The following is a 14,647-nucleotide window of genomic DNA, read 5'->3' on the forward strand; positions in this document are numbered from 1 at the left end:
AGGAGCATATCTTTTATTCTTCCATTTGTTCCTCCAAAATTTTCCGAACTCTACTCACTGCTTAATTCGAAGGCATTTCCACATTTTTAGGTATTTATTAGAGCAGTACTCCACCTTAATCAACCCTCCTTTCTCCCACCCCATTCAGAAAGCCTATACTTTTTGGAGCCATATATTAATTATACCTATTCCAGAATATTATGTAAATGAAGCCATACAGTATAAACTCTGTTTGGCTTTTTTTTTTGGGGGGGGGCACATCATCAGCATAATGTTTTGGATTTCATTTAAGTTTTTGGTGTTAGTAGTTAATTTTATACTGAGCAATATTCTATTGTATGAACATACCACAATATGTTTTTCTCTTCCTGTTTGGGATGTTCTCAGGTTTTGGTTGGAATAAATTGCTATGAACATTCCTTTAATAAGTCAATCTATGAATATGTATTTTTCTTTCTTTTGATTAAATACGTAATCATGAAATTGCTGTGTCATTCTATAGACATATGCTTAGAAATTGCTTATATAATTTTATACTTGTGAAATAGTATGGTATAAAAGGTTTGCTTGCTCTCTACATTCATCAACACTTGGAACGATCAGTCTGTTAGGTTCCTAACAGGTATTTAGTGGTAAATCATTGTAGTTAAATTTAAATTTATTCTATCCTGATGACTAATGATGTCAAGCATCTTCTTATTTCTCTTCTCTTCCTCAACTACTTCTAAGACTTCCTCATTATCATTGGTTTTCATATTTTTATATCATGTATTATATGTGTTATTTTTATATTATACCCTAATGTAGTTTCTTATTCTCATCTTGCTTGGGGTACATTGTGTTTCTTGGTTCTATAGATTAATAATTTTTGACAAATCTGGACATTTTAAAGCTATTACTTATTTAAATATTTTATTTGTCCCTTCCTTTTGGCACTTACTTACACATATGTTACACCATATGATACTGTCCTATAAGTTTTAAGACTTTTTTGTTTTTTGTGCCTGTCTTCTCCCTTCATTTTGCATATTTTCTATTGCTTTGTTTTCAGTTCTTGGTCTTTTCCTCTGCAGTACCTAATTCCACTAAGTATAATTTTTTTTGGAGTCAGATATATTGAAATATAATATATACACAATAAAATTAATTTCTTTTTTGTGTATTTCTTATTTCAGTGAATCTACTTCTGATATTGTATTTTTCATTTCAAGGAGTTCTAATTGATATTGTTTTTCCTTTTTTTCTGATTTTTTCCACATTTTTAAAATTTTAATATATTTTTTAGTAGTTGTTTTAAAAATCTTTATCTGTTTATTATCATCTTTATTATTTCTGTCTTGTTTCTTTTGATTGATTTTCCTCCTGGTTTTGGCTCACCTTTTCCTGTTTCACTTGTCTGATTCTTGAGTAGTTTAGATTTTACATCCAACCTTTAAAAGGTCTTTGTTCTGGCAGTAGATAATTTCTTGAAGAATGGTTTGATTCTCTGGGCTTTTGTTTTCTTTCTGAGATTTGTTACGGTGCATTCAGAATTACTTTCATGCTAGGGTTAGCCTTATTCCTAAGAAGTGGCCTTTGTGTTGTCCTGAATGCCTCAGGTGTTCAGTGAGGTTTCTTTTTCTGGTTGACTAAAATTTGGATATCTCCCAACCTTGTGTACACTGTGACATTTTTCCCCTCCAGTAGTTGTTCTTTATTATGCTTCATATGGTTAGCCTTATTCCTAAGAAGTGGCCTTTGTGTTGTCCTGAATGCCTCAGGTGTTCAGTGAGGTTTCTTTTTCTGGTTGACTAAAATTTGGATATCTCCCAACCTTGTGTACACTGTGACATTTTTCCCCTCCAGTAGTTGTTCTTTATTATGCTTCATATGTCTCACTCCCAACCTATGTGTGGTTTATTTTTAATTATTTATTTTTAAATATTTCATTTATTTATTTCAGAGAAACCATGAGTGGGGTGGGGGAAAGGGCAAAAGGAGAAGCAGACTCTCTGATGAGCAGGAAGCCCAACCTGGAGCTTGATCCCAGGACCCTGGAATCATGACCTGAGAAGAAGGCAGATGCTTAACTGACTGAGCCACCCAGGAACCCCTTATGTATCGTTGATAGTCAATCAAAGACTCAAGAGGATCTTATAGTGATTTCTGGAGTTCTTTTTTTTTTTTTTTTTTTTACCATGCTTTCCCCCTCTGTTCTCTAAATTCTAGCTAGCATTTGGCTTCATTTCTCAGAACTCTGCTATCTCCTCAAGACAGTGATACCTCTATAGTCCGTTTGTGTTTCTCTTTTTATGCAGCAGTCCAGAATGTGCCTTCAGGTAAAAAGCCCAGGCAATTGTGTAGTTTATCTCATTTATCTTATTTCTCTCAGAATTATAATCCTATGCAGTCTCTTGTCCAGTGTATGGAATATATTAGTATATTCTTGTTTTCTATAAGGGCTAATGAGGTACCAGTTACTCTATTATGGCAGGATACCATGATGAGTTTTTGAATGCATACCTCAAACTATCACTTACTCAGTCAAAAGGCATGGCATCTACTATGAAATCTTGAGAATCAGATTATAGTCTAAATAATTTTCTTCATAAATCTCTAATAAAAGTATTAAAACTTAAATCATTATTCAGGTAATTACTGCATTATTTATAGATGACGCAAGATAATCCTTATATTATCATTATTTTTAAAGACTTTTGGGATCCCTGGGTGGCGCAGCGGTTTAGTGCCTGCCTTTGGCCCAGGGTGCGATCCTGGAGACCCGGGATCGAATCCCACGTCAGGCTCCCGGTGCATGGAGCCTGCTTCTCCCTCTACCTGTGTCTCTGCCTCTCTCTCTCACTGTGTGCCTATCATAAAAAAAAAAAAAAGACTTTTTTTTTTGAGAGATATAGAATATGTGAATGGGGAGAGGGGCAGAGGGAAAAGGAGAGAGAGAATTTTAAGCAGACTCTGCCCACAGCACACAGCCTGACTTGGGGGCATGATCTCACAACCCAGAGATCATGACCTGAGTTGAAACTAAGAGTCAGATGCTTAACCAACTGAGCCACCCAGGTACCCCTAGTTATTATTTTGATGACATATGGGTTTCCCAACTAAATGGTGATGTAAAAAATTTGGCAGGGTTCAGATAAGTCACTCCAATGCTTAAGAGACTACATTCAATGACCTAATTAGCATATAAAAAGATAGATGTTTATTTAGCTTTTGGAAGAACAACTTAAGAAAGACAAGTTACCAAATTCTGAAAAGGTCATGATATGAAGGTTATAACCACTTGTTCTTGTACTCCACTAAGAATATAAATACCTTTAAAAAAAATAAAGGTAAGATTTACATAATATACAAAATTAGGTAATATCCTCCAAAGTTTTCTAAATAGTTTTAAATTGCTGGGGATGTTGTGAAATCTTTCTCTGCTTGAGAGATGAACAAAGAGTCAGGCATTTTCTTTGCAGCATGATTTAGATGTGAGGTTAGCAGTAAGTTAAACTATCCAGGTTCCTTTCAGGCCTCTGATTCTAATTGTATTAAGGAGATTTTCTTCTGCTTCCTGACAGCTGTCTTCCTAGATTTTATAGAATTGCTCTTTTCTTATTTTCTTTTCTCAGTAGGAAGATGCTTTTATGATATTCTCTTTTCAGTTGCCAGGGGTCTTTAACATAGCAAAACATGAGAGTTCTTCATTAATTCTTTTTTTCTGAGCAGGAAGTATTTGTTTTGCATGCACAATCAAATATTTATGGGGCTTGTTGCAGCAGAATTGAGAAAAAACTGTCTCTATATTTTAGTTTAATTTTCAGGCAAATTTTCTTCTTAAACGAAAAGTGATCAATTGATGTGAATTTTTTTTTTTTACAAATGTTAAAAAACTTCCAATTATTGTAGAACAGTAATTCGTTTTTTATAATAAGATATCTGCCTGTGGAAAACAATCATTTTAAAAGAGGAGCTTTATTTCAGTACCCCTTTTGAAAATTATTTATCTCTTTAGGTTTTCTAAGACATGACTTGAAAATTATATTGGCACAGAATATATGTTTTTCCACAAGAATAGAACTCAATAGTTGTTTTTCAGCCAGAGGAAATAGTAATGTTCTCGACAATTGTTCTAAGGGAATGATCAAGTTCAAATCCTTAGAGGATATATAACGCAGTATTGGATTTACCAAAAAAAAAAAAAAAAAAAAAAGCAGCTTTTACCTGGCACAAAAAATAGAGCTCTCACTTATTACTATCTTTCCTCTGGCTAGTATTTGTTCCATATTTTTATATGTTCCACATACATGCTTATTGGGTGCTTTTTTTACATAACACAATATTAGATCGTGAAACTCCATATCCTCTCAAATATCTCCCTAATTAATTATTACAGCAATACAGTCTTCCTATTTAAATCAGCCTAATGATTAAACGTTTTTTTTTTGGATGGGAAGAGTAGATAATATGTGCAATGGTTTTTAGACTGCATCCATACAGTTTGAAAGAAGAGGTAATTGGCAGACCAGAGGAAGCAGAGATAAATGGTTTCCTTATTCATCTCTCACAGATTACTTTTTGGATTAAGTAGTTAATTGTTACTTAGCAAGTCATCTGTAGAAATTGAGCCTCAGGGGCTAATATATATCTCTTGAAGGCAAGCTTATTTTTGGAGAAGTTCTGACATAAAAAGCTACTCCCTAATAATGTTTTTAATGGGCCCTCAGAGGTTAGGAGGAAGAATACTAGAACCTAGGACTAGTAAGAAGAGTTGAGAGGACCCTAAAATGACATTGATTGTCTGGGCTGACTTGATGAATCTAACATCTGATTGACAGTGGTATCTCCTTCTAATTTTACCATTTTGTGCCAATCTCTCCTGATTGTATAGACTCAGTTGTAAGGGAGAACATTCCCAGACAGAAGGCAGCATGTTAATTACTATTATTTCAAGAGAATATGGTAGACCTAGCAGAGTCTCTTCTCCTAGTACTGCTAAAAATAACCCTGACTGACCACTGGCCACAGTACTTAGCAGGCATGAGAGAAGAGGGTTATAGAAATGTATGCCAGCAGGTAGTGTGTTGGCATACACGAATATCTACCTAAAGGAGTAGAGTATTGGAAACAAACTCAACTGGTTTTGGTAGAAGCAGTCTTTCCATATTACGGTTAGTTGAACACTGAAGTTCTACTTCACGAAGTCTTCAGGATCAGGACATGGACAAGACATATTTAGGGTAAGTATTACAATGGTAGCTCAAATATAACACTCTGAATGTCTGTTAAAGAAATTATGGCATGTTGTCCTGTATTAGAGTTATTTAAGAGCTAGACTATGAAATGCTGGAAGGCAGGGAGAGTGTTTTATTAATCTCTGCATTCATATGATGCTTACTCCAGTGTTTTATTCCCACAGGGAGCTCAATCAGGGTTTTCTGAATTGAATTTAATATATTATTATATCTTCTGACTCTAGCTCCAAATAACTTATGTAAAACACATAATAATGATGTTTGATGCATCCTACTGCAATAGAATCCAAATCTAATAACAAAGAGATTACCCATGGGCTGTATAGGATAAAGACTGGTTAATTACTTCATAGGAATTATGAAGGTGAAGATATGGTGAGACTGAGAGAAACTTCTCTTTAAAAGGCAAAAAAAAAAAAAAAAGAAAAAGAAAAAAATTATTTCTCTTTGTGGATAAAAAAAAATGAGTGCAATTTTCTGATGAATGGGGAAAAACTTTGTCTTCATTATTCCCAATTCCTCCTTTTTATTTTTTATTTTTATTTTTTATTGAAGTTCGATTTGCCAACATATAGTATGACACCCAGTGCCCATTCCATCAAGTGCCCTCCTCAGTGCCTGTCACCCAGTTACCCCATCCCCCACCTGCCTCCCCTTCCACTGCCCTTCGTTCATTGCCCAGAGTTAGGAGTCTCATGTTTTGTCAACCTCTCTAATTTTTCCCATTCATTTTCCCTTATAATCCCTTTCACTATTTTTTATATTCCTCCTATGAGTGAAACCATCTGATGATTGTCTTTCTCTGATTGACTTAGTTCACTCCGCATAATACCCTCCAGTTCCATCCATCAAGCAAATGGTGGGTATTCATCCTTTCTAATGCCTGAGTAGTATTCCATTGTATATATACCAATTCCTCCTTTTTAAAGTGAGGCAATGAATTAACTTTGTTATTTTCTGAAACGTTAAAAATGATTTTAAAAAACACTTCAATTTCTTTTAAAGTCTCTCTCTCTTCCAGCATCCTCCTAAACTCATATCATTTACTTTTCCAAAGGAAGATAAAGAGTTATGCCACTCATCTCAAAACCAAAACATATTCTGGCTTTACAATAACTTTTTGGAGAGCAAGGAAAGGTAATCTTTCAAATAACTGGGAATATTATTTACATATTGAGTGAAAATAACAGTTATGTATCTCATGAACAATAAGAGTATATCCCATAAAGTCATGTTTCAAGTCTTCGACCAATTCTCTGATACATAGAGATGAAGGCACATACAATAGGTATAACTATATGTTCAAATGTAAATCTGATAAAATAGTCTTTATGTTCTTTTTATATCGAATAGTTGAAAATACATAACAGAAAATTTGTTTGCTTATGGTAGAAGAGAATCAAATGTTAATTTATTCATTTCAAGCTATTTACTTGTATATTCTTTGTTCAGGGTCTTTGGTAATAACCACTGTTTTTTTGGTTCTTAATGTAGAAAGAGATCATAATGTTTTTTTTCCTTCATTCTCTGAATAAAATTAGATCCATATTTAAATTCCACAGAGGTTTGCACTTATTAGCTCTGTGATCTTGGGCAAGTTATTTGGTTTCTTTGAGCTTCAGTTTCATTATCTGTAACATGAAGCTAATATTTACTTTGTAGTATTAAATAGTATTTAATGCTTTGTAGTATTAAATAGTATGTAGGGATTAAATAGTATATTAAAAATGCAGTTGACCCCTGAAGAACATGGAGGTTAGGGATACTAATCCTCTCCCCCACCATGAAGGAAGTTAAAAATCCACCCATTATACATCAAAAATCTATGTATAACTTATGACTCCCAAAAGCTTATCTACTAATAGCTTACTATTGACCTGAAGTCTTACTGATAATGTAAAAAGCTTATTAATACATACTTGGTATGTTATATGTATTATATGCTGCATTCTTTTTTTTTTTTTTAGAAAAAGACTTATTTAGAGAGAGAGTGGGAGGGAGAGAGGAAGAATCTCAAGCAGATTCTGCAGTTATGGAACTCAGTGCAGAGCCTGACTTGGGGCTTGATCCTAGGACTCCAAGATTATGACCTGAGCCAAAACCAAGAGTCAGATGCTCAACCAGCTATGCCACCTAGGCACCCCTATATACTGCATTCTTATAATAACATAAGCTAGAGAAATAATAATGTTATTAAGAGAACCATAAGGAAGAGAAAATACACTTACGGTATTATACTGTATTTATATTTAAAAATCCACATATAAATGGATCCATACTACTCAAACCTTTGTTGTTCGAGTCAACTGTACTTATCTTAGAGACCAGGAATATAGTGACGCTTAATAAACATTATAGTCCTTCAAATTTTACATTTTGCTTATTTAAACACTTTTATTATCTTTCTAACATAATTTAATCTAACCAAAAACATACTGGCAAATTTGATGTGGTCTACTTTTCTAAGTAGCATATTCAGATTTGAGAGGAATAACTTAGAGCAGCCATTCAATGAAGTGGCAAGACAGCACAGTCCCTTAAGAGATACAAAGCTGAAATGAGAACCTATCAGATAAGAATAGAGAAAATGGAAGTCAGTCTACAAAATTTGCTCTCAGCTGCCTCTCATGTATTTCTGTTCCCTAGCCTTTCCCCCCCACACCTCCTTTTTCCCTGTCTTAAATTCTTACATTAAGAAAAGGCATGTCTCTTCAACAAGGGAACTGTCATGAAAATAAACAGAAAGGAATTGAAGTCTATTGTAAAGCAAGAAGAAAGTGAAAATTATTTTTCTGAGGTTAGTGGGTAAGTTAGACATCAAAGTAACTCTTTAATACTAGGGCTATTATTAGAAAAGAGATGGCATGGACAAAAACATCCTCAAATTTTGTTTCGTTAAGCATTTTTATTATGTTTCTTTACCAATAATTTACCTCAGAATTTGTAGTAAAATTTTTCTTTTTAAACATCTCAGTGTAATGGCTGGATTCATAAGTGGTAGCAATTAGAAGGAATGGATCTGGCTATTTACCCTCTTCTAATATCCGTGTCATCTTCTTACTTATTATACAACAAAGAAATAATAATGGTGATAGCAAATAAATATGTACTACTCACTATTTATAAGACACTATTTAAAGAGTTTGCCTCAAAACAATTTTATGCTGTAGGTATAATTATTATCATCTCCATTTTACAGTTGTACAAACTGTCACAACAAAGTTAAGTTACCTAGCCAAGGTCACAGTGTTAAATGGCAAAGCCTGGATTCGAGTAGAGGCATTCTGGCTACAGAATGTTGCCTCTTGCCTCTTTTTTTTTCTTTTTTTGAGATTTTATTTATTTATTCGTAAGAGACACACAGAGAGAGGCAGAGGGAGAAGCAGGCTCCCTGCTTGGAGCCTTATGTGGGACTTGATCCCAGGGTCCTGGGATCACCACCTGAGCCAAAAGCAGATGCTCAACCACTGAGCCACTCAGGTGTCCTGTCTCTTGGCTCTTAATCATTACTTTATTTTGTCTCATCTTGGTTGGCAAATGGGAGCAGAGGAGAAAAGGATGTGCAATGGATACTAATTATAAGAAGAATATTAGCTTCTTTTAGACTTTAGGTATTGTGCCATTTAGATAGGCTAAATGGCCATTCAAATATTGGAAGAGTTATTTTCTTTGTTAGGGTAGAAGAGTCCTAGATAAGATGCAAGTTTTATAACAATGTGACCTTGAACTAATCAATTAATCCTTGCCTCATTTCTTTATTTTTCTGATTTAAATTCCTATTAGGGTTGAGAATATCAAATATGAAAGTGCTTTGAAGGATAGAATCACATGCAATGTGGGGAAATGATTTAATATGAAAAAAGTCTAACTAATGGTGGTTTTGCTTTTGTAGCTCAAGTCCAGTTTATTGCTTACCTTCTTTGTGAAAGGCAGAAAATAAAGAGAGCTAACCCAAAGGGTCAATAAGAATATGCATAGAAATTTCTAGGTACTCTATATCTTTGCCTTTCCATAACTCAAGTTTATTTCAGTATTAATATTATGATTTATATCAGTTATACACATAGAAGCAATAGTCTTCACTATTGATGTCTCTACTTCCTTATCCTTAAATCACAGCTTGACCAATTAAATCTTTTTCCAGTAGACACTCTCACTGTTCTCACCAAAGCCACCAATATTCTCCTAATTGTCACATCCTACAGGCATTTTTCAGAAAATTCTTTCCCAGTGCTATTGTGCTTGTCTTTAATATGGGTTTCCCTCTATTTGGCCATTGTTTATTTAGATGCCTCATTTCCCTTACTAAATTCTGAGCCCTTTGAGAGCAAGAGTTGTTCCTTTTTACCCATCTTTGTAATCCTAGCTTAATTCCTGGAACACAGCAGGCACTTGCTAAATATGAATAGATCAGTAGTGAGTGGTAGGAGGTAAATCATGTGTTGGCTTCTTATTCATAATCCATTTGCCAGGCATGATTGGATGGTCCCAGGAAGGCATACATGGTCTGCTGTAAGCAAGATCTTTTTGGGTGAAGCTGAAGTATATAGATCTGATGCTAAGGAGGAACCGAGACAGTTCAGTCCATAATCAGTTTGAATAAACTGAATCTTGTGTCAAGTTAAAATTATGTTTAACCAAGAAACCACAAATGCTTTACCCCACATCTCTCACTCCCTCTCTTTGTATTGATTTATGATTAGTTTACAGAGAGCTGTTGCTAGGGGACAGATTTTCTCAGGTCTCCACTGAAGAAGCCATGCAAGAACAGCCAACAGAAAACATCGTATGGAGTCCTGTTCCATTATCGAAAACACAGCATATCAACATAAATATTAGGTTTAACCATGCATTCATCCCACTGAAGGGAAGAATGGACACAACTGCCTTGAATTGAGGGCATAGGACAGTCTGAGGAGCATCCCTGAAATTTTTGTGATTGTTTATAAATTACCTATTCATTCAGGTAAACAAATGGATATTGGGGTCCATTCTGAATAGGGAAGGAGTAGACAGCGATTAATTAGTAAGACCTCTCCTACAGCAATTTTATAGTTTGCTGGTAGAGAATGATTCCCATTTCTGTAGGTCAACATCAACCAAATAATGGCAATTTCATTTAGTTTAATCTAACACTACTAATACAATGTGGTTTACACAGTGATAGAGATATCTGGAAGTATTGAATAGAAAATAGCTTGAAAGAGGTGGGTGGTAATTGAGAGGAAGATATCAGATGTCTGAGCTGACACATGGACAATGTGCATGAATAAGACGAGGAAAAGTGGAGGAGGGAGACGTTGATATTCTAGACAGAGGAGGAAGAATGAGCAGGGACAGTACAATGAGACACAACAAAACATGTGTAGGACATAGCACATAATTTAATGTTATTGTAGTATAAAGTGTAAGGCAGAAAATGGTAAAAGAGGAATCTGAAAAGATTAAACAGGAGTCAGGCCACTAAAGGGCTGTATTCTGTGGTAAATGTCACTGTTATTCAACCCCCAAATTGGAAACATCCTGATCTTAGGTGGGATCTTTTTTTTTCTCTTTAATATCATGAATGTATTCCATTGTTCTTAAAACAATGTACTTCTTAGTTCTTAGCTAAAAATGTACTGAAATAAGAGCTGATAAGACAACATTTTAGCCCTAGCCTGTTAATTAATTGTCTTAAATATAACAGTCTTGCAAGAATAGAATTTTTAATGGTGTTTTGAGAATAAGTGTTCCGTGAATAAATAATAATACTTTCCTAAAAATTGAAACAAAAAATCCAAATTAGGAATGTCTTATACATACAGTTTCCATTGTTAACTATATTTTTTATCTCAATTATTTCTATAATTTCAAGTATTCAAGAAAAAACTGAGATAAAATTACTGAATACTTTTATTAATAAATCAAACATACATGTATACACATACATGAACTTATGTTTAGAAATATATATGCATGTGTATACATACACATACAGAAATAGAAATAGAAGATTGAAAATTTAGGGATTTCATCAAATAATTGAGAATAAAAAATAAGAGTTTTAAAGAATCTTGAAGTAGTCCCATACATTTAGTACACGTTAAATAGTCATTGCCATTCTGCAATAAGAGCCTATAATTTTAATGCCATCAGTTGAATAGTAATATTCATCATTGTAGTTTCAGCACCTACCACAGTACTTTCCTTATGTTAGGAGCTCAAAGAATATTTGTTGTATCAGAAGATAAGAGATATTCTAATCTTCTCTCATTGCTCCTTCTCTCTGGTAGTGTTAGCCTTTGCTTTAAAGCATCTCTTCCCTTTTTTCATGTATATTTTATATTATATTTTACTCTGATATTCTTTAGATGATTGTTTCATTAAATTACTGAGCTAATGTGGAAATATCTTAGGAGATATCTATTCTCATGAATTCACTTATAAGGCTAATGTAGTTGTAACTGGAGAAGTTAAACCCTTTTGAACTAAAAACAATGAGTCCTAGAGATACATTATGTGAAATCAATCTAATAGCCTATGACTCTTCCAGTCTTAAGACTTTTCTATCTTTACCAGAGTTCATCTCACAATTATGGTGGCCAATACCATCTAGCACATTGCAGTGTTTGCTTATTTAGGAAAGTGACACTCTGGACGAATAGTCAGTGGGATACTGCTGTTAAGGTTTTCAGAACACGTTGCAGCTACGAAAAGGAATGTTTGGTATAAAAATACTCAGAATACAACATAAAAACAATACTTTTCTCACATATAGCTAAATATGAAATTTCTTTCATCTATGTAATTAGACAGGATTTACTCTTCCTGTAAATGCAGTTAATTCTGAAGCTGTGGGTTATATCTTGATCACTGTATCTTCCCAGGCCTAAAGAATTTCTTGGACATAGTAAACACTCAATATTTGTTGAGTGGATCTACATGTGAGAGACAAATGTAAATAATAGAATCCTCTGGGTGGAAAAGCAGAGAGAAAGCTGGGCATTGTGTAAATGGAAAGAAATTATTTCTTGGTGATAAATGTCTAAAGGTAGATATTCTATGTCTTTCATTAAAGGCAGAGAAATCTGCTTAAATTCTTGGCAGTTTTGAACACTAATAGCTAGAGATATAGAAACATGGTCTGAAATCTTCCTCCTAAAGACCTGAACTTTGGGTACTTGTAGATGGAAATAGCATGAATTGTCTGCAATCAGTATAAAAAGTGCTCATACAATCAAGTGCTTATTCTAGACTGGCATGAGACCAGAATAAGAAGGAACATGAGATTAGCCAACAATTCAGAATTCATGTGAAGAAAGGGGAGAAATTGGGTAAGATTTGTTAGACACATCTTCCTTCATTATATCTGATGAAGGGTTTCTGATTTCTTAGTGAGGAAGATTTGAAAAGTAGTAGCAGAATCCTATTATGCACAACTAGATTTATTATATGTGTATTTATATGGAAATTCTTGGTTTATAAAGCTGTATATAGTTCATAGTGTAGTTTCCAATATTGGCAATTAGCACTGTCTTTATAATTTATAGAAATATAAGAAACTGAATTTAGGCATTATTTTATTTATTTATTTTTATTTTTATTTTTATTTACTTATGATAGTCACAGAGAGAGAGAGAGAGAGGGAGGTGCAGAGACACAGGCAGAGGGAGAAGCAGGCTCCATGCACCGGGAGCCCGACGTGGGATTCGATCCCGCGTCTCCAGGATCGCGCCCTGGGCCAAAGGCAGGCGCCAAAGCACTGTGCCACCCAGGGATCCCGAATTTAGGCATTATTTTAGAGAAATAGTCTCTAAATAATTGTTTTGGTCTTGTGTCCAGAATAAAGAGATGTTACTCCTTGCTATGTGGTGCCTTAACAATGCCTATTTATTTTTGAGTATATGTTGTTCCATACAGCAAGCTGATGGGCTTGCACTGGGAATTAACATTTCTTTTGCTCAGTCTTTGTATCAGAATTTGCCAGATGACAGGCTAGGGACAAGGGTTTTGATGATGATAATGCTCCTATTTAAAATTATCATTTGTGTTAACTCCTATGCTGAGTCCTTTACATGTATTATATAAACTATCCATTTAATTTAATTTAATTTTTTAAAAAAATTGTTTATTTTAGAGAGTAGGGGGAGGAGCAGAGAGAGAGAAGCAGACTTCCAGATGAGTGCAGAGTCAGATATGGGGCTCAATGCCGGCAGGGCTGGTTCTCATGAGACTGAACCTATGATCATGACCTCCAACAAAACCAGGAGTCAAGGTATGCCTGGTTGCTCAGTGGTTGAGTACCTGCCTTCGGCTTAGGTGGTGATCCCAGGGTTCTGAGATTGAGTCCCACATCAGGCTCCATGTAGGGAGCCTGCTTCTCCCTCTGCCTATGCCTCTGCCTCTCTGTGTATCTCTTGTGAATAAATAAATACAATATTTAAAAAACAACAACAACAAAAAACCCCAGAGAGTCAGATGCTCAACAAACTCTGTCACCCAGGTCCTCCTTTCATTTAATTTTCTTAAAAGCCCTGCCAAATTACTACTAACAGAAAAATATTACAGTATGGACTATGTGTCAAAATATTTCAAGAATAAGTATTGGTCTACTTACTTTTATGCGTTTTAACTCATTCACTTTTCAGAGTAAACTTAAAGAGGTCTATTATTTTTCCATTTTATAGCCAGGGAAACTGAAGCAGAGATGTTAATTGCTCACCGAAGGATACATGGATAATAAATGGCAGAGCCTGGATTTGAATCCCAGCTTCTGGGATTTATAATCTGGTTTTATAATCTGAACTTTTAATTGTGACTAAGAATTGCCTTGTTTTGTTCTTTCCTAAATCTTTTCCAATTGACATTTCCAGAATCAAGATGGGCTACTCTATTTAGATTTCAGGTACTTCAGGAAGTCTATTGTCTATTTTCTTACAAATTTGCCTTAGAGAGCTAATTAAGTGAATATAAAATTTTTAGTTAAAACATAAAATATGACCAGCTGTAAGGCTTATAAGCATAACTCTGTGATAAAGCACAGGTTCTATTTTGAGCTAAAGTATTACAGAAAGTTTAAACTTTATTTCTGAAACTCAAGAGAATGGGTTGATTCTGGGTGGATTAATCTGTTAAATCTATATGATTTCTTAGCACTAATATGTCCAATTCAAAACAATGCAATTCAAGTTGGCCAACTTTCTTTCCCATATTAGTTTCTTCACATGTTCAGGATGGGAATGGTAGTGATAGACCTTTGAAATAAATGTTAAGGATATTAGAGCTCTAAAAATTTAATTCTGGCAAAATTGGATTTCACTACTCATGCACATTTGCTATCTTTTTTTCTTGTCTTCAATCTCATCCTGCTTTTTCAATTTATTATTTACAAAGAAAATAAATAACCATGTAACAGAGTGACAAATAAT

The sequence above is a fragment of the Nyctereutes procyonoides genome, unplaced genomic scaffold, assembly GCF_905146905.1.
Source record: "Nyctereutes procyonoides isolate TBG_1078 unplaced genomic scaffold, NYPRO_anot_genome, whole genome shotgun sequence".
In the NCBI taxonomy this organism is placed as follows: domain Eukaryota; kingdom Metazoa; phylum Chordata; class Mammalia; order Carnivora; family Canidae; genus Nyctereutes; species Nyctereutes procyonoides.